Below are 22399 nucleotides of genomic sequence, written 5' to 3'. Positions count from 1 at the left end.
TGTGGAGAATAGCACGATAGAGGGAGAGGAAAGATGGAGAGAAAATAGATTAGTGTTAGTCTCAGAATAGGCACATTTCAGGCAGGCTTATGACTGAACTTCTCCTTAGAGGAGTCTTTTTGTGAAAACAATTTGAGTATTTTTTTCTTGTTTATTTATAACTACAAGATTCTTAAGTGATATACCATTTTGCGATGTGTTATCAGGTAATATCTAGAGTCAAACTCTAAACATAATCAAATTAACCAATAATATCCATTTTTTCCATTCATCAGTTATTTGCCAAATAGTTAATTTTATTTTACCTTATAAATGTATCTAGCACCTAGCTGAATATAGAGATGAAAATATTATTCCCCTTGCTTCAAAGCGTTTATAATCTAGTAAGAGGAAGTTCTTTATGCAATGGTTATAATACAGTGTGATCAATGTTATAAAGAACAAAAATATTAAGACAAATGTTACTTATACTTATCACATCTAGATCTGTTTTAAAAAATGAAGAAAGCTTCAGATTAAGGAAGTTACTTAAAATGAAACTTAAAGGGCAGCCCAGGTGGCTTAGCAGTTTAGCACCGCCTTCAGCCCAGGGTGTAATCCTGGTGTCCTGGGACCAAGTCCCACGTTGGGCTCCCTGTATGGAGCCTGCTTCTCCCTCTGCCTGTGTCTCTGCCTCTCTCTCTCTCTCTCTCTCTTTCTCTCTCTTTCTGTATCTCTCATGAATAAATAAATAAAATCTTAAAAAAAAGAAACTTAAAGATTACTATTACATAATCCTCACTCTCTACTTTGCAATATTTGCATCAGGGAGAATTAATTGTTGAGGAGACATATAGTTATACTTTTCTTCCTAAGTTCTCTTCAGAACAATAGTATTTGAACCAACGTCAGTGAAACAGCATGCTTGGAAATCCTTGGTAGTAATAAAACACCAAAACTCCAGGTATCAAGTTCAAGGTATTGACTTAACTGCAGGGAGCACAATTGTTGCTGAACATTTTCATAAGGCAGGACTGGGCTAGCTTCAGTGGAGGTCACCAGCTGGTGCTCTGTGGTCTTGGAATGAGATTCACTACGTTGACATTTAAATGGAAATTTCTTGGATAACATATTTATTTGTATCTCAAAGACAAGGGAAAGAGTAATGTGCCTGTTTCTTGGTCAGATTATCTCTGAGCTCAAGTGATATTTTGAGAGCAGGGTAGGTCTATGGAAAGTCATCCTCAGACCGTGGCATGACCAGGAGCCATTTAAATCCAGGCAATGAGAACTCTGTAACTCTACTACACACTTGTTCTTTTAACTTAGCTTCTAAAGAACTCAAAGTTTAGAAGTTCAACCAGAACAATAATCACACATCAGACTGAAAGACTGAAAATGTGCAGTCTTTGGTTCTTTTATTTCTTTTCTACTCATTTTATTTGTTCCAACATATTATTATGAAAATTCCTAAACATGCAGAAAAATGGAATTTTACAGTGAACACCTCTCCATTCTGCCTTTATAATTTTACTATATTGTTTTATCACATCTTTCAATGAACTTATATCTCCATCTATTAATCCTTTTTGATGTAAAAGTAAATTAAATAAATTTGCATGAGTACTCTTCTCTGTATATCATTAACTAGAGTACAGTTTTGCTCATAGTGTTACCCTCCTTTGAGGTGACATCTACAATGGTGAACTACATATATCATATTTCCTTTCCCTAAGTTTTGACAAAAGCATACATTGGAGTAACCAAACTTCTACTAATATACTAAATTTTCCACCACCTCAATACATTTCTCTGTGATCTCTCCAGTCATTTGCTACTACCACCACCTCAAGCAATCACAGCATTGATTGTTTTTTCCCCAATAGGTTAGATTTATGTATTTTAGGAATTCATATAAAGAGAATCCTATGGTGTGGCGTTTCATGTAAGGTTTCATTTACTCAGCATAGTATTTTGAGATTCACTCATGTTGTATAGACTCCTTTTCTTTTTATTGCTTAATAATACATATTTTTGTCTAAATATACAACTTATCTATTTCTGTAGATGAGGGTGTTTCCATATTTTGCTTCATCATGCATAAAATTTTATGAATGTGTTCTTTAAGTACTTCTGTGGATATGTATTTTCATTTCTCTTGGGTAAGTATGTGATATTAGAATTGCTGGGAAGGTGTGTTTTTAGTGCCATTTTATTATATTCATACCAACAGAGTAATAGAATTAGTGTTCCATATACCTGTTAACATTTGTTTTTAATTCATCTTTAATTTTGTCCTCCTAGTGGGGGACAGTTGGTATTTCACTGTGTTTTCCATAGTTTTATCTCTATTGTTTCATAATTTTGAGCAATTTTCATGTACTTATGGGCCATTTTTATATCTTCCTTTATGAAATGTCTGTTAAAATATTTTGCTCATTTTTAATAGAATTAATTGACTTTTTATTATTGAAATGTGGAATTTCTTTATAAATCCTGAATACTAGTCATTTACCAAATATAGGTTTTCTTTAAAAAAATACATTCACTGTGTGTTTTATCCATTTATTTTCTTAATGAGTGAGAGTTTCTAGTTTGACAAAAGTTTAACTTTTTTCATTTTTTCCATTATTCTGCTTTTTATTATTAATAGATGCTTATGTTGTGCTTAGTCTTGAAAGTGCCTTAATCCCTTTTGAAGAACGGACAAATTAACAGAAGGAGTTACAGTGGTGGGAGTATATATCTGCTATGATATTGATAATCTAGTTATTCACTTTTTTTTCAAAAGTGAAATTCCTTTACAGTTACTTTGCAGGAATATAGTGGCAAACGAAACAAGATCTCTACACTCCTAGAGAAGTGAGAAGGGGGCCAGTATAGCAAAGAAGGAGGTTAATGAGTGATGAGGAATGCTATTTTAGGTAATATGGTCAGGAAATACTTCTCTGATGAATTAATAAAGACTATAGTAATAACAAAAGTGCTACATAACATTATGGAATTTTTACTACGAACCAGATAGTTTTGCTTCACATGCTTTACCGATTTGTTCTTCATACTACTTTATAAAACAGTCACTGTCTTTGGAAGTGTGCAAATGTCATCCTCTTTATAATAAGAAAATGAAGAAAGAAGAAGGAGGAAGAAGAGGAGAGGAAAGAGGAGGAAGGGAAGTAAGCAAGACCAAGGTGAAATAAATTACACTTTGGTCTACCAAAGTCTAAGGTCTGAGCTCTAAATCACTATTTCATGGAAAAAATAATAAATAATAATAAATATATGTGTGTGCAAGCATGTGTATGCCTGAGTGTGTGTGTTGGTTAATTTTTTCTGGATCTCAATGCCCAAATATTTATTTGGTCAATACAAATGCTTCTGTGGCTATTTCTGTGAGGGACTTTCTTAAATGAGATTAACATTTAAAATTGATGGACTGAGTAAAGTACACTATCCTGTGTAATGGGGGGAGTTCTCATCCAATTATTTGAAAGCTTCAATAGAACAAAAACTGACCTCCCTGAGCACGAAAGTATTCTGATAGTAGGCAGCCTTGGGACTTGAACTACAATACTGGCCCTGGATCTCTAGTCTGCAGGCTCACCCTTCAGATTTGGACTTACCATCCTTCATAATTGCCTAAGTTAATTCCTTAAAATAAATCATTTTCTTTCTATAGAACACATATAGATAAAGATATGCACACATGGATTCTGACTAGCCATGATTAACACAACATGTATATGTATATGTGTGTGTGCTGAACTCTTTTATGTATATTAAGAAACATGATCACATGCATGTCTGAAAATGGACAAATCAAATTTGCCTGGGTGACCCATTTAGATTATTAACTGTATCTTGAACTAAGTGGAGTTTAAAATAAATGCTCAAATATAAGCTGTGGCGTATGGATAAATATGGCTGATTGACCACACACATCTAACATATCCCTCTTGAAAACTCGTTCAATAGTAGTACAAGACTCTTTGTTGTTGATGATAATAAACCTACATAAATGAAAGAATCATAGATTAATACAGTGACAGTATATTGAGACCTGCAAAGCTCCAGCAACAAGGGGTTATTTACTTAGTCCTGAGGAAGCTCAGTTGTGAGATATGGGTGGATAAGTTTGTGGGTGAATGTGAGAGGTGTGGACAGAAGAGCAGTTTGATTTATATTGCAGTTTTTCCAACAGGCTGGTGTCCCTTGAAATAGATGTAATGGGTCAGGAGATTAATAAAATAGAAGATGACTGTTTAGAAGCTGTTGGGAATTAGTTAGATCCCCAGATCTTTTCGCCCACTTTGTTTCCCTAAGCTGATGTCCCTCACCCCTCAATTCCAGAACACTCAAAGTTTTTCACTGAGGAAGATAAAATAAAAAAATAATAAAATAAAATAAAATATAAAATAAAGTAAAATAAAAAATAAAATAAAATAAAATAAAATAAAATAAAACAAAACATCTCTACACCAGGGGTAGCCAAGGTATTTGAGGGCAGAGATGCTATGCTGGAACCACAGCCATTAAGTGAATGCATGCTTATTGTAAGAAAGAAACTTGAACTCCAACTGCACTCAGCTTCCAGAATGCTGACAGTCAAGCAAGCCTTTGTCCTCTCGTCTGGAGAATAGAAATGATTTCTTGGGGACTCTGAACACCCCAACCGAATAGATTAATCCAGTTGCCATCAGGACAGTCCATAGTACATATACCCTAAGTTTACAAAATGTTTTAATCCACCCACTCAAATAATAGACAGTTTAAAATCATTAGGTAACTCAAGAAAGCCTCTAGCATAAGAGATAGAGATCAGATACAAAAAAAAAAGCACATTTTGAACAGCCTTTTCAAGAAGAGCAAGACTTCAAATAAATATCAGTAAATATCCTTAGAGAAATAAGAAAAGACTTTGCAATTAAGACAGAAAAGGAAATTAGAAGGAAAAGAAATATTCATGGGACAGAAAACATTTAGAGATTACTCATAAAAGAACTTCAATAGAAATTTGGAAGATATAATTGAATCACCTCCTTCCTTGCAGAAGGGAAGGCAGAATTAAAAATGAAATGGGTAACATGAAATGAAGACCAAAAATAATAGAGAAAAATTCAGAATTTATAATTTGTGCTTAAGATGTATTTTGCAATAATTGCAAAATGCACCATCAGCAAAAATTTTTTTTACACCATCAGCAAAATTATTGAAATATTCAGACATCCAAGATATAAGTGTCCAGAATAAGAGAGATCAATTAAACAGTATGCTATTAGCTCAAAGGATGAAAACAGATCCATGGAAAGGTGTATCATTAGAAAATATCTGAATAATGAGAACAAAGAACAATGAGAAAAAAAATCATAAAACACAGAGGTTACTTTAAAAAAAAAAAACTGGGAGTTAATCAGAATGATTTGCAACTTCTCTATACCAAAAGAGAAAAAGATCTTCAATTTTTAAGGAAACACATATTTTTTATTTACAATTCCTTTCCAAGCTAAATTACCAAATAGCAGCATATAGTGAAGATTTTTATAAGATATGATGTCTCCAAAAACGTATTTTACTATGTTCTGTTTTCATCTAGTAACTATCAGAGTATGTGCCACCCCAAAAGAGAGACTAGTCTGAGAAGCAAAAATCCAGGGCCTCACAATCAGGAGATCCAAAGGAAATCACCACTGCAGTGGTGAAAGAAGCCCGAAGGCAGCTTTGTATCAGAAAAAGAGATATTCAGTCCAGGTTTAAACCAGCCAGAAGTTTCAGGAAAGATTTCTCTAAGAAGATGGCATAGATACAATACCTGATATGTTAACGTCCTAAGATATTTTGGAGTAAAATTAGTAATAAGTCTACTAAAAAGCTAACAAATAAAACAAAAACAACCCTAGCATAATAATTTTGCATTCCAGAACAAGATGTGATGGAAAGTAAAAATAATCAGTTTAGTACATGGTGACCTGTGTGTAGCATTTCAATTGTTAGAACGATGTAGATACTGACTACTCACTAACCCTAATTATAGCACCGTTTTGTTGGAAAAGTGACAAGAGAGAAGAAAGAGATGTTGAAGGGAGGAAATGGTGTGAGTTGGAGGAGAGGATCATGAATCAATGATGAATTGCCCTAGAAAATCACAAACTAATCTTTAAAAGTGAAAACCAAAGGTAACAATTATAGCATGTTGTTTGGAGATATTGAGGTAAATAAGAGAAGTCCGATTAAGAAGTTTGGTGGGTTGACATAAGTGGAAGACAGAGGCTGAAGGAGAATGAAATACCACTTTCCAGGAAAAATAATATAAAGAACAACTTTAGTCCTTATTACATTCAAATATTGAGTAAAATTAAAATTTTAAATAAACAAATAAAGACAAAAATTAACCTGGTGCCAGTCTGCTTTTCTAAGCAATCTCTCAAAGTTTTTAACTCTTAATTTTAAGAACAGTCTCAAGTTCAGTTACTATAGTGTCAAGGTTTTCTAATCGCTGGTTTTTTAATATATCTACCAAAGGAACACTGGGATTTAAATATTTTTTTCTTAAAGTTTTTAAAATTTATTTTTAGTAATCTGTATGTCCAATGTAAGGCTCAAACTCACCACCCTGAGATCAACAGCTGCATGCTGCCCTAACTGAGCCAGCCAGATGTCCCCACTTTGTTCATTTTTTAAAATTTTCCATATATATATATATATGGAATATATAAGGAATATATATATTCCTTCTTTCACTTGCATTTTATTTCCTCATGTGTCCTTTTTATTTGGGGACTTCATAAAAGCACCCATTTGAGTACAGATGGGCATTGCAATTTCTTTTTTCCACCTGGCAGCTGCAGCCCTTATTGGTCTTCAGAAGAAAGAGATTGCTACAGAATATTGAACATAAAGAGAAACAAATGATCAAGCTCCAAGAGATTCTATCCAGGAACCCAGCAAAGCATCCATTTTACTTCACTCCAGTTGAAAATATTTGGGCTTTATTTATTTATTTAGGATTTCTTTATTTGAAAGAGAGAGAGAGAGAGTAAGAGGAGGGATAGGGGTGTAGGGAGACAGAAAAAGAGAATCTCCAGCAAACTCTTACTTAGCCTGGAGGCAGAAGAGAGGCTCCATTCCATGACCTTGAGATTGTGACCTGAACCAAAAACCTAGAGTCCGAAACTGAACTGACTGAGCCACCCAGGCACCCTGAGCACTATTGAATGATCTAGTCTGAGATGCTGAAGGATAGATTTGACCTTGACACCTCTTTCCCAGAGTAGAGTGCATTAGAACCCTTTGTAGGAGGCCCTCTTTCACTTTCTAGTCACAGTCAGTATTTTCTGGTCCTATGGGGGAACACAACAGCATCCACATCTTGATTGGAATGTAGTAATAATCTCCTTAAAAGTTTCTTGTTTCCCCCAAGTCTTCCAATATTAAATCCAACTTCCACACTGCCATCAGAAAGTCTTCTGAAACATTAATATAATTATGTTCTTCCCTAGTGTTTAAATTCTTCCTTCAGTGTCTACCCATCACTCTCACAACAAACTCCAAAGTCTTTAACAAGTATATCCCACATTTTCTGATTTCTTGGTACATCTCAGCCTCACATCTTCTACCCCTCCCACACTTTCTATTCTCAAACCACACCTAATCACTTGCTTTCTCCAGGTTGCTGAGTTTCTATTCTTCTGTGTCATGGTATACAAGTTACACCTCTCAGAATTCCAGTGCATCTATGATCAAATGTTAATCAAGCATTTATTTGTGCACACCAAAAAGGAAATATTATGGGCAGGAATTACATTGTATATGCATGCATAGATCAGGAGACAAAAGCATCTGTTTAGGAGGTCTGGAAGTATTATGTCTGATCTGGATATGGCTTTTACTAGGTGCATAGGTTTATTTGTCCCTCCTTTTCAGGCCACATGGTCCTCTAGTGTCTGAAATAATAAAAAAGCAAAAATTAAGATGACTTTGAAGCAGGAACTTAGGTGAAGAAGATGATTTCTTCCTAGCCCCAGGAAAGATAGTGTAGAGTCCAAAAGTCCCCATTATTCTCATTAATGGCCCTACTTTTGAAGAAAAGTAGATGAAGGAATATCCGCTTTCTTTGGACTGCATTGAGAATGGGCCTGGTATGGAGAGTAGAAAGAAAAGCTAGAGTTAGCAGCAATGGAGGAAGTGAACACAAAGGCTGATTTTTCTTACTTAGGAGCATGGGCTCCAAACTGACTACAGAACAAGGAAACCACATGAGAGTCTTTCCAAGAAAATAAACACCCACCCTACTAGTAGAATAAATGTAGTACAGAGTCTGGTTTTTTCAACAAAGTTCTAAACACAACTACAGCTGAATTTTTGCTTTCTCTTTCTTCCATTATAACACAGTACATCAGGCACAATGTGTTCTCAACCATTTTTGAAAGGGGAACACAGACAAGTGTGAGATAAAGAAAAGGGAATTTAGAAAAATTCCCCTAGAATCTCTCAAAGTAAATAGAATCAGAACAAGGTTGCTCATAGTAAATTTGACTACAAAGAGAGGAAGAGAATCACAACACATGTTGACTAGACAAATACAGAAGACATTATAATAAAAAAAGAAAGGGAAATTATAGCATGTAAAAGCCAAAAGACTCCATTTATAACAAAATAAAATGCAAGAGATAGAATAAAATATTCATTTGTGTTTTATATCCAAAATAATTTATTACTATTACATTCACAACATTTAGCCTGAAGATCAATAAGGAAGATGAGGACTTCAACAATACTATTAAGAAACAAAATAAAACTCAACCTAACACACATAGAATACTCTACCCACTAACAGCAGAAAGCACATTCATCTTAAGTGCACATAAAACATTTCCCAGACCATATGTTAGACCACAAAAGCATTCTCAATTAATTTTTAAAACATTGACATTGGACTATAGCATATTTTCTCACCACAATGGAATGAAGTCTAGAAATCAAAACAGAAGAAAAACTGGAAAATTCACAAATATGTGAAAATTAAATAAAATGCTCTTAAACAACCAATGGTCAAAGAAGAAATCATAAGGAAAATGATTATAAATGAATGAAAACAAAACTACAATATTCTAGACTTATGACATGCAGTAATGGCAGGCTCAAGTGAAATTTATAGCTGTAACTGCTTACATTAAGAAGGAAGAGATATCTCAGATAAATAACCTAACTTTACATATTGAGAAACTGGAAAAATATGAGAAAACTAAGCCCATAGGCAACAAGAAATAAATAGATTAGAGCAGAGCAGAGATAAATAAAATAGAGAATAGAAAACCAATAAAATCAATGAACCCTAAAGTTAATTTTTTAAAAAGATCAACAAAGTTGACATACTTCTAGCTAGATTTATAAATAAAAGTAGCCAGAAGACACAAATAACTGAAATTTTAAATAAAAGGACAGCTCTACTAACTTTACAAAATAAGGAAGATTATAAAAGAATACTATGAACAATTGCACACCAACAAATTAGACAGCTTATATATCCTTGAAAAAGGCAAATTGCCCAAATTGACTCAAAATGAAACAGAAATTCTCAACAGACCTATAATAACTAAAGAGATTGAATCAGTAATTAAAACTCCCTACTTAAAGAAAAGCTCAGGGCCAGATGGCTTCACTATAAAATTCTATCAAACATTAAAAAAAAAAAAAAGAATTAACATCCACTTTTGGTAAAGTCTTCCCAAAAATAAAGGAAGGAACAATACCTGATACATTCTATTAGGCCAGTACTACCCTGCTATCAAACCTAGATAAACACATTATAAGATAATTACAAATGAATATACCTTATGAATATAGATACAAAAATTCTCAACACAGTACTAGCAAACTAAATTCAACAGCATTTTAAAAGGATTATACACACACACACGTACAGAGGATATACACAATCTGTCACAATTCACACAAGAAGAAATCAATAATCTGAAAAGACCTACAACTACTAAAGAAGATGAGTCACTAATAATAACCTTCCAAGTCAGAAAACACGAGGCCCAAACACCTGTGTCACAACAGCAAGCTAGAGAAGAAAAATCACATGGTCACATCAACAGATGTGGAAAAATCATTTGACAAAATCTAACACCTACTTATGATAAAAACTCAGAGCAATCTGGGAATAGAAGGAAACTTTTTCAACTCAGTTAAGAGCATCAATGGGACACCTATTGGCAACACACATACTAATGAGGAAGTAGAAGTTTCCCCCCTAAGTTCAGGAACAAGACAAGGATATGCCCTCTTACTGTTCATTTAACATCATATTGGAAGTCTTCACTAATGCAACAAGATGAAAAAAGGAAATGATAGCTATACAGATCAGAAAGAAAAAAAATAAAACTGTCTATCCAGATGACACAATTGTCTATGTAGAAATTTAGAAAGAATCAACGCTACCAACAAAATATCCTGAAACTAATATGTGATTATAGCAAAGATGCAGAGCACAAGGTTTATATACAAAGGTCAATCTTTTCTACAGGCAAAACTGAACAATGGGAGTTATTTTTTTAAAGGTAATAGTTAAATCCGCATTTCTCCAAAATTAAATACTTAGGTATAAATCTAACAAAACAGGTGAAGGATCTATATGAGGAAAACTTACAAACCTCTAATGAAATAAGTTTTTAAAAGTTAAATAAATGGGTAGATATTCCACATTCACAAACTGAAGGATGCAATATGGTCAAAATGTTGGTTGTTCCCAGTATGATCTCTAGATTCGATGCAATCCCAACCAAGATCTTAGCAAGTTATTTTATTGACAAATCAATTTTATTTTTTTATTGGAGTTCAATTTGCCAACATATAGCATAACACCCAGTGCTCATCCCATCAAGTGCCCCCTCAGTGCCCATCACCCAGTCACCCCCACCCCCTGCCCACCTCCCTTTCCACCACCCCTTGTTCGTTTCCCAGAGTTAGGAGTCTCTCATGCTCTGTCTCCCTTTCTGATATTTCCCACTCATTTTCTCTCCTTTCCCCTTTATTCCCTTTCACTATTTTTTATATTCCCCAAATGAACGAGACCATATAATGTTTGTCCTTCTCCAGACAAATCAATTTTAAAATTTATTTGGAGATGCAAAAAAAACCAAAACAGCCAACATGATATTGAAGGAGAAGAATGAAGTTGGAGGAGTGACGATTCCTGACCTCAAGATTATAAAGTTAGAGTGATGGAGACAGTGTGGTATTAGAGAAAGAGCAACCACCACAACAAAATAACAGGTCAATAGTATCCAGTAAAAAGCACAGAAGGACACAAATATAGCCAATTGATCTTTGAGAAACAAAGTCAATACAATGGAGAAAAGATAGTCTTTTCAGCAAATGGTGCTGGGAAAACTGAGTATTCACATGCAAAAAAAAAAACTGACTTTAGACACATACCTTATAGCCTTCAAAAATTAAATCAAAATGGGTCATACATGGGTCATAGATCTAAATGTAAAACATAAAGCTTAAGATTCCTAGAAGATAACATTGCAGAAAATCTAGATGACCTTTAGTTTGATGAGGACTTTTTGGATACAACATCAAAGGCATGATTTATGAAAAAAATATACTAGTAACTTGGACCTCATTTAAAATCAAAAACTCTGCCCCACAAAAACCACTTTCGGGGAAAACTAACAAACAATAAACAAAACAACATCCCACTGGCTAGGAGAAAATGTTTTCAAAAGACATCCCTGAGGGATCCCTGGGTGGCGCAGCGGTTTGGCTCCTGCCTTTGGCCCAGGGCGCGATCCTAGAGACCCGGAATCGAATCCCACATCGGGCTCCTGGTGCATGGAGCCTGCTTCTCCCTCTGCCTGTCTCTGCCTCTCTCTCTCTCTCTCTCTCTCTCTCTATCATAAATAAATTAAAAAAAAAAGACATCCCTGATAAATAACTTACATCCAAAATATTTTTTAAAAGGACTTTAAAACTCAACAATAAGAAAAGCAACAACTAGATTTTAAAAATAGGTTAAGGATCTGAACAGACATCTCACAAAAGAAGATAGATGGCAAATAAACATATGGAAAGATGCTTAGCATATGGCATTAGGGAATTTAAAAAATTAAAAATTAAAATAAGAAAGCTATCTGTACCACTACACACCTATTAGAATGACAAAAATCCCAAATATTGATAACACTTAATGCTGGTGAGTATGTGGAGCCATAGATAAGTTTCATTAATTGCCAGTGGAAATACACAAATGATAGATTTTGGATACTAGCCCTTTATCTGATAAGATATTTGCAAGTATCTTCTTCCATTCTGTTGATTGTCTTGGTTTTGTCGACTATTTCTTTTGCTGTGCAAAAAGCTTTTTATCTTGATGAAGTCCCAAGAGTTCATTTTTGCCTTTTCTCCTCTTGCCTTTGGAGATGCGTCTAGCAAGAACTTCCTGTGGTCAGCAGTAACATCCTCGATATTTACCCAAATGAGTTGAAAGTTTATGTCTCTACAAAAACCTATACCTGGTTAATTATAGTAGCTTTATTCTTAATTGGCTACACTTGGAAGCAACCAAGATAACCTTCCCTAGGGAACGGACAAATTAACTATGGTACATTCATACAATGAATATTCCAGTAACCATAGAAAGTGGAACATAAAATACCTGTCCTTTTTTTAAAAAAAAATAAAAGATTTTATTTATTTATTCGAGAGAGAGAGAGAGAGAGAGAGAGAGAGGGGCAGAGACACAGGCAGAGGGAGAAGCAGGCTCCATGCACCGGGAGCCCGACGTGGGATTCAATCCCTGGACTCCAGGATCATGCCCTGGGCCAAAGGCAGGCGCTGAACCGCCCAGGGATTCCCATACCTGTCCTTTTTTAATTGGCTTATTTCACTTAACATAATCTCCCCAAGGTTCATCCACGTTGTAGTCTATGACAAATTTCTTGCCTTTTAAACCTGTGTGCATTGTTGGTGGGAATGTCAATTGATGTAGCCACTATGGAAAAAAGTATGGAGGTTCCTCAAAAAATCAAAACAAGAACTATCATAATATCCAGCAATGCCATTTTGCCATTTTTGGTTATTTACCCAAATAAAATGAAAACACTAATTTGAAAAGATATATGCACTCCCATGTTTATTGCAGCACTTTTACAATAACCAAAACATGGAAAGAACATGAATGTCCACCAACAGATGAATAAAGAAAACATAATATATACATGCTAGTGTATATAATATATATAATAGTATATATATTATTATAAAAACTTCTACTTTCTCATTAGTATGTGTGTTACCAATAGGTGCTCCATTGATGCTCTTATATTATATATATGTATAATATATATATTATTCAGTAATAAAAGTATATTAAATCTTGGCATTTATGATAAAACAAAGAAGCTTGAGAGCATTATTCTATCTGAAATATGTCGGACAGAACAAGATAAATACCATATGACTTCATTAATATATGATATCTAAAATAATGACAACAAACACTACAATAAAAACTGAGCTCATGGGGGCACCTGGGTGGCTCAGTGGTTGAGCATCTGCCTTTGGCTCAGGGCGTGATCCCGGGGTCCTGGGATCCAGTCCTGCATTGGGGTCCCCATAGGGAGACTGCTTCTCCCTCTGCCTATATCTCTGCCTCTCTCTCTCTCTCTCTGTCTCTCATAAATAAATAAATAAAATCACTGAAAAAAAAATGAGCTCAGGGAAGTATAGAAGAGCCTGATGATTGCCTGAGGCAGAGGATGAGAGTGAATAAAATGGGTGAAAGGAGTGAAAGATACAAATTTCCAGTTATTGGGATCCCTGGGTGGCGCAGCGGTTTGGCGCCTGCCTTTGGCCCAGGGCGCGATCCTGGAGATCCGGGATCGAATCCCACGTCAGGCTCCCGGTGCATGGAGCCTGCTTCTCCCTCTGCCTGTGTCTCTGCCTCTCTCTCTCACTGTGTGCCTATCATGAATAAATAAAAATTAAAAAAAAAAAAAAACAAATTTCCAGTTATAAAATAGTCACAGAGATGAAATGTATAGCATGGTGACTACAGTTACTAATACTGTATTGCATGTCTAAAAGTAGCTGGGAAAGTGGATCCAGAAAGCTCTCATCATAAGAAAAACAATTTGTAACTATTTAAGATGATGGATGTTAACTAGACTTACTGTGATGATCATTTTGTAATATATACAAATATCCTTATGCTGTATACCTGAAACTAATATAATATTATGTCAATCATACCTCAATAAAATAAATATATTATTTATCCTTATAAGGCCTAATAATTTTCATTTTATGTATATGCCACATTTTGTTTATTCGTCAATGGACCCTTGAGTATCTTCCAACTTTTGACTATTGTGAATAATGCAGTTATGAACATGGTTGTACCAATAAATTTTTTAGTCCCTGCTTTCAATTCTTGAAGTATATACTCAGAAGTGGATTTGTTTGATCATAATGGTAATTCTGTCTTCAATTTTTTAAAATAACCCTGAGTCTATTTTTTTTAAAGGGGGCTCATTTATTGTCACTGTCCCAAATGTACAAAAGAATTAGAAAATAACCCCTCAACTCAGTCTCCCCACCCCCACAACGTTCCCCCCAACACAAATAATTTTTCTCAAAACCACAAACATCAACTGGTCCTGATATTTCCATAAACAGTGCAGCTAAGAAACAGTTTAGAGAAAATTAAACGGGATTCAGATTATATCTGTTGTGTCCTCTCTGCCCTGAGAGTAGTAATCCCACATGGGTCCCAGTCCTCCCCAACGGTCTTCCCATCTCTGATGGAAGAGTCCTTTTACAAAGTGGCAGGTTTGGCTGCTGCTTTAGAGATCCTCCTGTGCCTTCTTCTTCTTGGCTTTTTCTTCTTGAGTTACAGGGGGGTTTGTTGCCTCTCATTGTAGCTAGCTAATAAAGTCACTTAATTCACGGCCACCTTCATATTTCTTTGGATTTAGCTTCTTGTTGGCTGGAGAGAAGCAGATTGTAGGAAAACCACTGACTTCATATGCAGAAGGCACATCATTGGCTGTTGGATATTATCCATCTTGGCTATAATAATATTTGGGTCCTTTCTGAGCTTCTCTCCCAGTTCTTTATGCTCAGGCTCCAGATTCTTACAGTGACCACACCAAGGAGCGTAAAATTCAATCAGCACATCTTTATTTTCGTTATTCACTATTTCATCAAAATTCTCTGCTACCACTACCTTGACTGGCCCATCATTGCTTTCTGGGATGGGCTCAGACTTCAGACATCTCTTCAGGCTGCCATCAAAGTAATCCTGCAGGAATCTTTCAAGAGCCTTGCCGTCACGTGAGAACTCCTCTTGCATGACAAACTTCTCTCCTTTTGCAGTTCTGATAGCAACAACAGGAATCTCTCCGGCAGTGCTTTCCAAGACAAAATCAGAAAGTTCATGGTTAAAAGTTTTGCCACCATCATCACTGTTTCTCCAGTAGTTGGAACCTTTAGCCTTCTTTGCACAGTCCACGTCATAGTAAGCCACACCTGTATCAAATCTTTATGGTCTTCTGTCATGTGAGGGAAGATCCCAAAAAATGTTCTCTTGGATAACTTTTTTAATCTTGCCACTGGTCATCTTCTGTTCTCTCTATGCCACAGTCTTGTCCTCAAACTCGTTCCTCAGATGTGAAGGAGGAAACAAGGTGATACCCTCTCCCTCATCATCACATTTGTTCACCAGAGACTCCACATTAGTGTGTGCAAATAGGTAGTTATCTCGCAAGTTACTGGCTGCTTTTAGGAACTTAGAATGAGCTTCACTAAATAAATCTTGGAAAAGACCCACCACAGAAGCATCTTTATCACTAATGGACTTCTCAAATTCTTCCTCGGTCCTGGAGGAACTGGGGCCGGTCCTGCCTGCTTCTGCAGATGGCTGACAAGTCCATGGGCAGTCCTAGGCCCATCATGAGCACCAGCTCCTTCACCGTCTCTCAGCATCCTCAGGGGTGGATACACGGACTCCAGCAGCTATTACCGGTGCTGTGTTGGCAGCACAACCAACCTTTGCTAACGGGACTATTCCTTTTAATGTGGTTGCTGCGGCTGCGTACTCAGGGGCAAGCCTCTTGCAGTGTCCGCACCAGGGGGCCAGCAACTCGGGCCTGAGGCCCGCAGAGCCCGGGTCGGAGGTGGAGATGCGACTCTCCAGGTTCCCGCACGTCGGAGGCAGAGGACCCCCCCCCCGGGGGGCAGGGGCGCGGCGGGCGGGGACTGCCCGGGCCCCGACCACCGCCCTGGGCCTGCGAGCAGCTGCGCGGTTAGATATTCCCGCAACAGCTCACACCACTGCTCCCCAACTGTGGTGTTTGTTTCTTTGTTTACTTTTGGCTACTTGATCTTTGCCAAATTCACCAGATACATCCCACGGAGAAAAGAACCGTCTCTTCAACAAAGGGTGCTGGGACAACTGGATTTCCACATGGAAAGAAAGTCACACCTATCTCACACCATATACAAAAATTAACTCAAAATAGATTAACAGTCTGTATAGGAGAGCTAAAATCATAAAGCTCCTGGAAGAAAACATACAGAAAATAATTATGATTTTGGTATTGATAATGGATTCTTAGATATGACACTGTAAACATGAGCCATAACAGAAGAAATAATAAATTGGACTTCAGCTTAAAATCAAAGGACATCAAAACACTTAAAAGGCTCTATAGAATGAACGTATTTGCGAATTATATATGTCCTAAAGGCTTAATATCCATAATATAGAAACAAACTCTTACAACTAATTCTACATTAAGGCATGCAACCTAATTAAAATTGGGCATAGGGGTTGTATAGACATTTCTCCAAAGAAGATGTATGCATAAGAGCAAATAAATACATGATAAGGTGTTCAGCATTAGCCATTAGGGAACTGCAAATGACAACCACAATGAGCTATCACTGCACATCTCTCAAAGTGGTGGAAGTGAAAAGTTGGGACAAGAATACAGTACTGTATGATGAGAAACTGGTCTCAGACTCTGTGGGGGAATGTGAAATGGTGCAGCCAGTATGGATAACAAATGGGAAGTCTCTTACCAACAAACCCAAACAACTTCCTCCTCAAAACAAACAAACATGCAGCTTCCATATACCCAGTGTAATAGCTCGAGGCTTTGATCCCAGAAAAGTAGATTTATGTTCACTCAAAAACCTGTACACAAATGTTTCTAGCAGCTTTATTTGTAATGCCCAACAACTGGAAAAATCTAGATGCCCTTCAACGTTTGAACAGTTCAACACGCTGCAGGACATCTGTGCCATGGAATACTACTCAGCAATAGGAAGGAACAGATTATTGATACAAGGAGCAACCTGGGTGAATTTCCAGAGAATTATGCTGAATGAAAAAACCGATCCAAAAGATTGCATGCTTTATGAGTTCAACCGTAACATCTTTTCAATATCAAGATTTTAGAAATGGAGAATAGATTAGTAGTCATCAGAACTTATGTAAGTGGTGAATGGGACAGGGAAGTGAGCATAGCCTTTAAAGGGCAACATGAGAAATCTGCCTGCTGATGAACCATTCAGTGTGGTGACTGTATCAGTATCAACATCCTGCGTTTGATATTGTGCTATATTTTTCATGTTACTATTGGGGGAAACTGGTAAACGATGTACAGGATCTCTCTGTCTTACAAGTGTGTGTAGATCTGTAGCTACCTTAAAAAATTAATCAAAAGTAAAAGATTAGCATATTTATGAATGCTTGATAACAAAGCACAGGTCATAAAGATAAAATAAATATGTGAAATGAGGACCTCAGAACTGTGGAAATTATACTATATGGAATGAATGAGAGTATTAATTACATCTGACTTTATGGGCCATTATGTTTCAGATGTTTATTTGGTAGGCAACTAACGAACTTAGTAACTAAATTAAAGAAAATAGTATGTTTTACATAGACTGTGGATTTTTGTCACTTAAAGGGTAAATATGACCTATTTATCACTTATTATAAATACTGATAAATGGCATTTGTTCCTCATATAACTGTTTTTTATTATACTGTGAATTTTATTTTTTAATTATTCTTTCAATCTTTCCATTAAACTTATCAGATTTGTTTTATTCCTTCATTCTCTCTTTTCCCTTGGCTCTGGAAACCATTCTGGTATTTGCATTATTTGTATAGTTTTCCCTAAAATATAACATATACCCACAAAAGATTTAGAGTTAATATCACCTCCTTACCAACAACAGAGAAAATACACAGTATTTTATTTGTTCAGTGTGTCCTCAAACTTCAATTCCACCTCCTTTAAAATCCAAAATTAGTCATTATTTTTGTTTTTCAGTAGAAGTCTAATTAGTTTTCCACTTAGGTTTATTTATCCATTTGTTCATGATTACATCTTCTATGCCTTTCTCTTTGTTCTAACATCCCTTTTTCTTGAACTTGTTTCCATGAGGATCTGTAAACTCCTTTTGACTGAAAATATCTTGAATTCATCATTCTGGAATGACAGTTTGCTGTGCAGGGAATTCTAGATTGACATTTATTTTCCATCAGCACAGTAAGAATAAAATTATTCCATTTTTATGTTGTTGGTGTTTTTTTTTAACTCTTATTCCAACAATATTTTATTATTTTACTAAGAACCTCTGAGTATGCCTTTAATTTTATTAATCCTGCCCAGCACTTGGCATGCTTCTACAATCCAAGGCTTCATGTAGTTCATTGAAACTCAAGTATTCTCAACCATTATCTTTTATACTGCATTGTTTCCTTCTCTTCATTTTCTTAATTTGCTTCTCTATCTCCTTCTGGGTATTTGATGGATCCTAGTATTTTATTAACCTGATATCCTTACTGGTCATTTATTTATTTACTTTTTTCATCTCCATCCCTCAGTACTCCATTTCAAAGACTTTTCTCATACAGATCAGCTGAGGCTACTGTGAAACTTACTAAGTTTTTTAATGGAAATGATTATATATTTTTTCTTAACAGTTCCTGTTAGCACGTTAGAAGTTGCTCTATTTTATTTTTATAGTACCTTTTTATTTTATTTTACTATTGATTTGCATTCCTACTTTCGGCCCTTAATAATTTCAAAGATATTTATAGTGTCTTTTCAATTGTCTTATCTCAGATTCTTGGAACTTTAATTCTTCTGACTCTTTTGTTTTACTTTCTACCATGACCTGTGTCATTTGCAGGTTTTCTTTGCTGACCCAATAAACTTGAGGATTACTTTTTCTGAAATATAACTTTATTCTGGGTTTATGTAAGGTGTCCTTAGAGAATTAGGTACAGTGCTCATAGACCAGTTTTGTGTTAAATTCTTAGTTTGGAGATTCATATTCCATATGTGGTGTGTAAATGCTGCCTCTCTATTCATGGGTGCGTAGACTTGTGTCTCTTTATCTCACATGAGGTGTGAATTTTTACTTGGCATTTCCTCAGGCCTATGGATGATGTGTTTCAGTCCCTCTTTCAGCAAAAGGCAGCTATTCCAGAGTTTCTTTTAATTAGGGTCCTAGTCCCAAAGTTCTTTTCATACAGGCCATGAACCTTGCCCCAAAATGATATTACAGCCCTGTCCCATGACTCTTAGAACTCCTGTCTTCACTAAATATAATTCTGGCTACAGCAGATGCCTAATCAGTATAGTGTCCTGGAAACCTGGATTACCTCAAAACAATATCAGGACTACACTAAAAGAATGGTTAGCCTTGACTCTCATCCAAGGATGTTAGCTAATAAAATGTGAGAGACTTCTGAATAATATGTTCTCATCTGTCAATGAAGCTTTTTGCCTCAACATTAACACAAATGTTACAGGGAATAAGCCATTGCAAAGTATTTAATGGCAATTTTTGGCTGATGGATGCTGCTTTATGACTAGTTATCTTGGAAATTCACATTTGCTGCTCAGAAATTTCAAAAAATTATATGCACACAGGTTTCCAACAACAAACTTTTTCTCATTTCTGTGCAATTTTGTTGTTGTTGTTGTTGTTCTGTTTGCATGTTCACCTGAGGACAATTAGGACTCATCTAGAGTAGCCTGTTTTTTGTTTTGTTTTGTTTTTTATTTTTAAGATTTTATTTATTTATTCATGAGAGACACAGAGAAAGAGAGAAAGAAGCAGAGACACAGGCAGAGGGAGAAACAAGCTCCATGCAGGGAGCCCAATGCGGGACTTGATTCCGGGTCCCCAGGATCATGCCCTGGGTGGAAGGCAGGCGCTAAACTGCTGAGCCACCCAGGGATCCCCCTAGCCTGTTTTTTTAAATAAAGAAAACTAGTCAATCAAAGTGATATACTCCTTTATAACTTGGAGGTAAATAGGATAATGTTAACATAAGGTGATGGCATCAAACTTTTGAGCTTTATTCAACAACGCTGGAATAGGTAATCATGTATGCAGGATACTGTGCAGATTATATTAGATAAGGCATTGACTCTTCTTATACATTACTTAAAATTATTTTAAGTACATATTGTAACAAAGAATTACAGTATGATAATTAGCTGTGATTATCAATAGCCATACTAGGGTGAAAAATTGGAACCATTTTCGATTCACACTAGAATAAGAGGATATTTTTTCATCTTTCATTGGGTAAAAAGTAAACACATTACAGTTTTGATGAATAACATTAATCTGCATAGTACATTTCCCTCCAATCCTGCAAGTCATTTTATAATGCTCTGTGCTCAATTCTTAGAAAGAAATGTGGACTCTAAAATCTCTTTCTGGTATTTGTTGTGATGAGCACTGGGTGTTGTCTGTAGGCGATGAATCACTGAATTCTACTCCAGAAACTAATATTACACTAAAACGTTAATTAACAAAATTTAAGTTAAAATAAAACAAAAAGTGAAAAAAAGAAGAAAAAAAAAAACAAAATCTCCTTCTATGACATGTGAGGAGACTGCATCCAGAGAAGACATGAGGTCCCCCAGATCTCACACAGACCATCATTGTGGTCAAGGTACTGCAAGAGGGCTGTCTAGGCAAGGGTTATACTTTAAATAGTGTCATTGGAGGAAGAACCAACAACCAACAGGTAAATCATTTTGTGTGATAGATCAGATTTCCAGATAATAGGCAAGACTTACAAAATCAGAAATAGAAGAGAAATTTCAAACTCAAGGTACTGGTGTTGTCAGCATTTGAGTTTCCTTTCTGTTTCAGAGGTCATCTGCCTCACAAAGAATGGTCATAAGACAAAATTAACAGTGAGGTAAGATAGTATTGTGATTCCTTTAATCCTTCCAGCAACTTCCCCAGGTCTGTAATAATGCTTCTTTATATGCAGAGAAGCAGAGGCTTACAGTTTAAATAGCTTTCTCAAGATCACAAAGTGAAAAGAAAAATGAACACAAATCTATCACTACACTTCTAGAGCACTTTGGTCAATTATCTATCTTGGTCTAAGGACATCAACTTGGTAGGAGATGGTTTTGTCTGAGGTTTTGTTTTTGTTTTTGTTTGTTATTATTATTGTTTTCAAGTAGGTATAACATAGACATTAGACAATTCATTATAGAGAAGCATGGAAATATTTCATATACTATGATAGGAATAATTCTTGCTAAAGTAGAAGTGAGTAATTGATACTGATTACTTGTTTTATCCACTCTGGGGAGTAGAACATTTACTCTGGTAATCAATCAGAAGTGACCTACCAAGTCCAAGTACCCATCTCTAACTGTGTTGGAAAACTCAGTACATTAAAAAAAATAGATTTTATTGGTAATCTCTGAATTCACATTTTAGAATAAATAATGCAAGGATGTCATCAATAAACATAGCTTATTAGGCATCAATAAACATAGGAACATCAATAAGCATGGTTTATTACTAAACACCAATAAACATAGGGGCATAGTTCTGATATGAAATTTTAGTGCCTCCTCCTTAAGAAACAGCAGCAAGTGATCCCATTTAAGTGTTCCATGCTAGGGTCTTTTAATCCTCTTTTCTAATTTTTCATGTATTTACCTGGTTTCACTGTAGATTCAGAATTGATGGCAACAAACGTCTTCACTCTTGTATTAAGCATCTTATGATTGCTTGATCAATCATTCTTGATTTTTGTGGTAACTTCTATGGTAAGTGGTTTCTGCCAATAAGATTCCACCGAACTTTGGTTTAGCCCAACCTGAGCATCCCTTTTATGTGATTATGTCTTTTCTGACTCATTGCAGCAAAAGAAGGGGATTTTTATAGTCTTTATGTGCAAGCATTTCCTACTCTGGTCAAGTCTGAAAACAAAACTCCATGTAGGGCTTGTGGAGACCACAGCAATTCCACAGTTCTTGCATGTTATCATCTCATGTCCCTGTAGCAACTCATGATTTTGACAGCAACTCTGTGACCAAAAGTCCCATTTCAAGATAAGAAT

At 35.7% G+C, this 22399-nt stretch overlaps 1 pseudogene; it reads right to left on the bottom strand.

Annotated features, from left to right (window-relative positions):
* Positions 1-14669: 14669 nt before the first annotated feature.
* LOC119877294 lies at positions 14670-22057 on the bottom strand (annotated as a pseudogene).
* Between the last annotated feature and the right edge of the window lie 342 nt (positions 22058-22399).

The sequence above is a fragment of the Canis lupus genome, chromosome 19 (assembly GCF_011100685.1).
Source record: "Canis lupus familiaris isolate Mischka breed German Shepherd chromosome 19, alternate assembly UU_Cfam_GSD_1.0, whole genome shotgun sequence".
NCBI lineage: Eukaryota > Metazoa > Chordata > Mammalia > Carnivora > Canidae > Canis > Canis lupus.
This window is presented reverse-complemented; position numbering and strand designations above follow the sequence as displayed.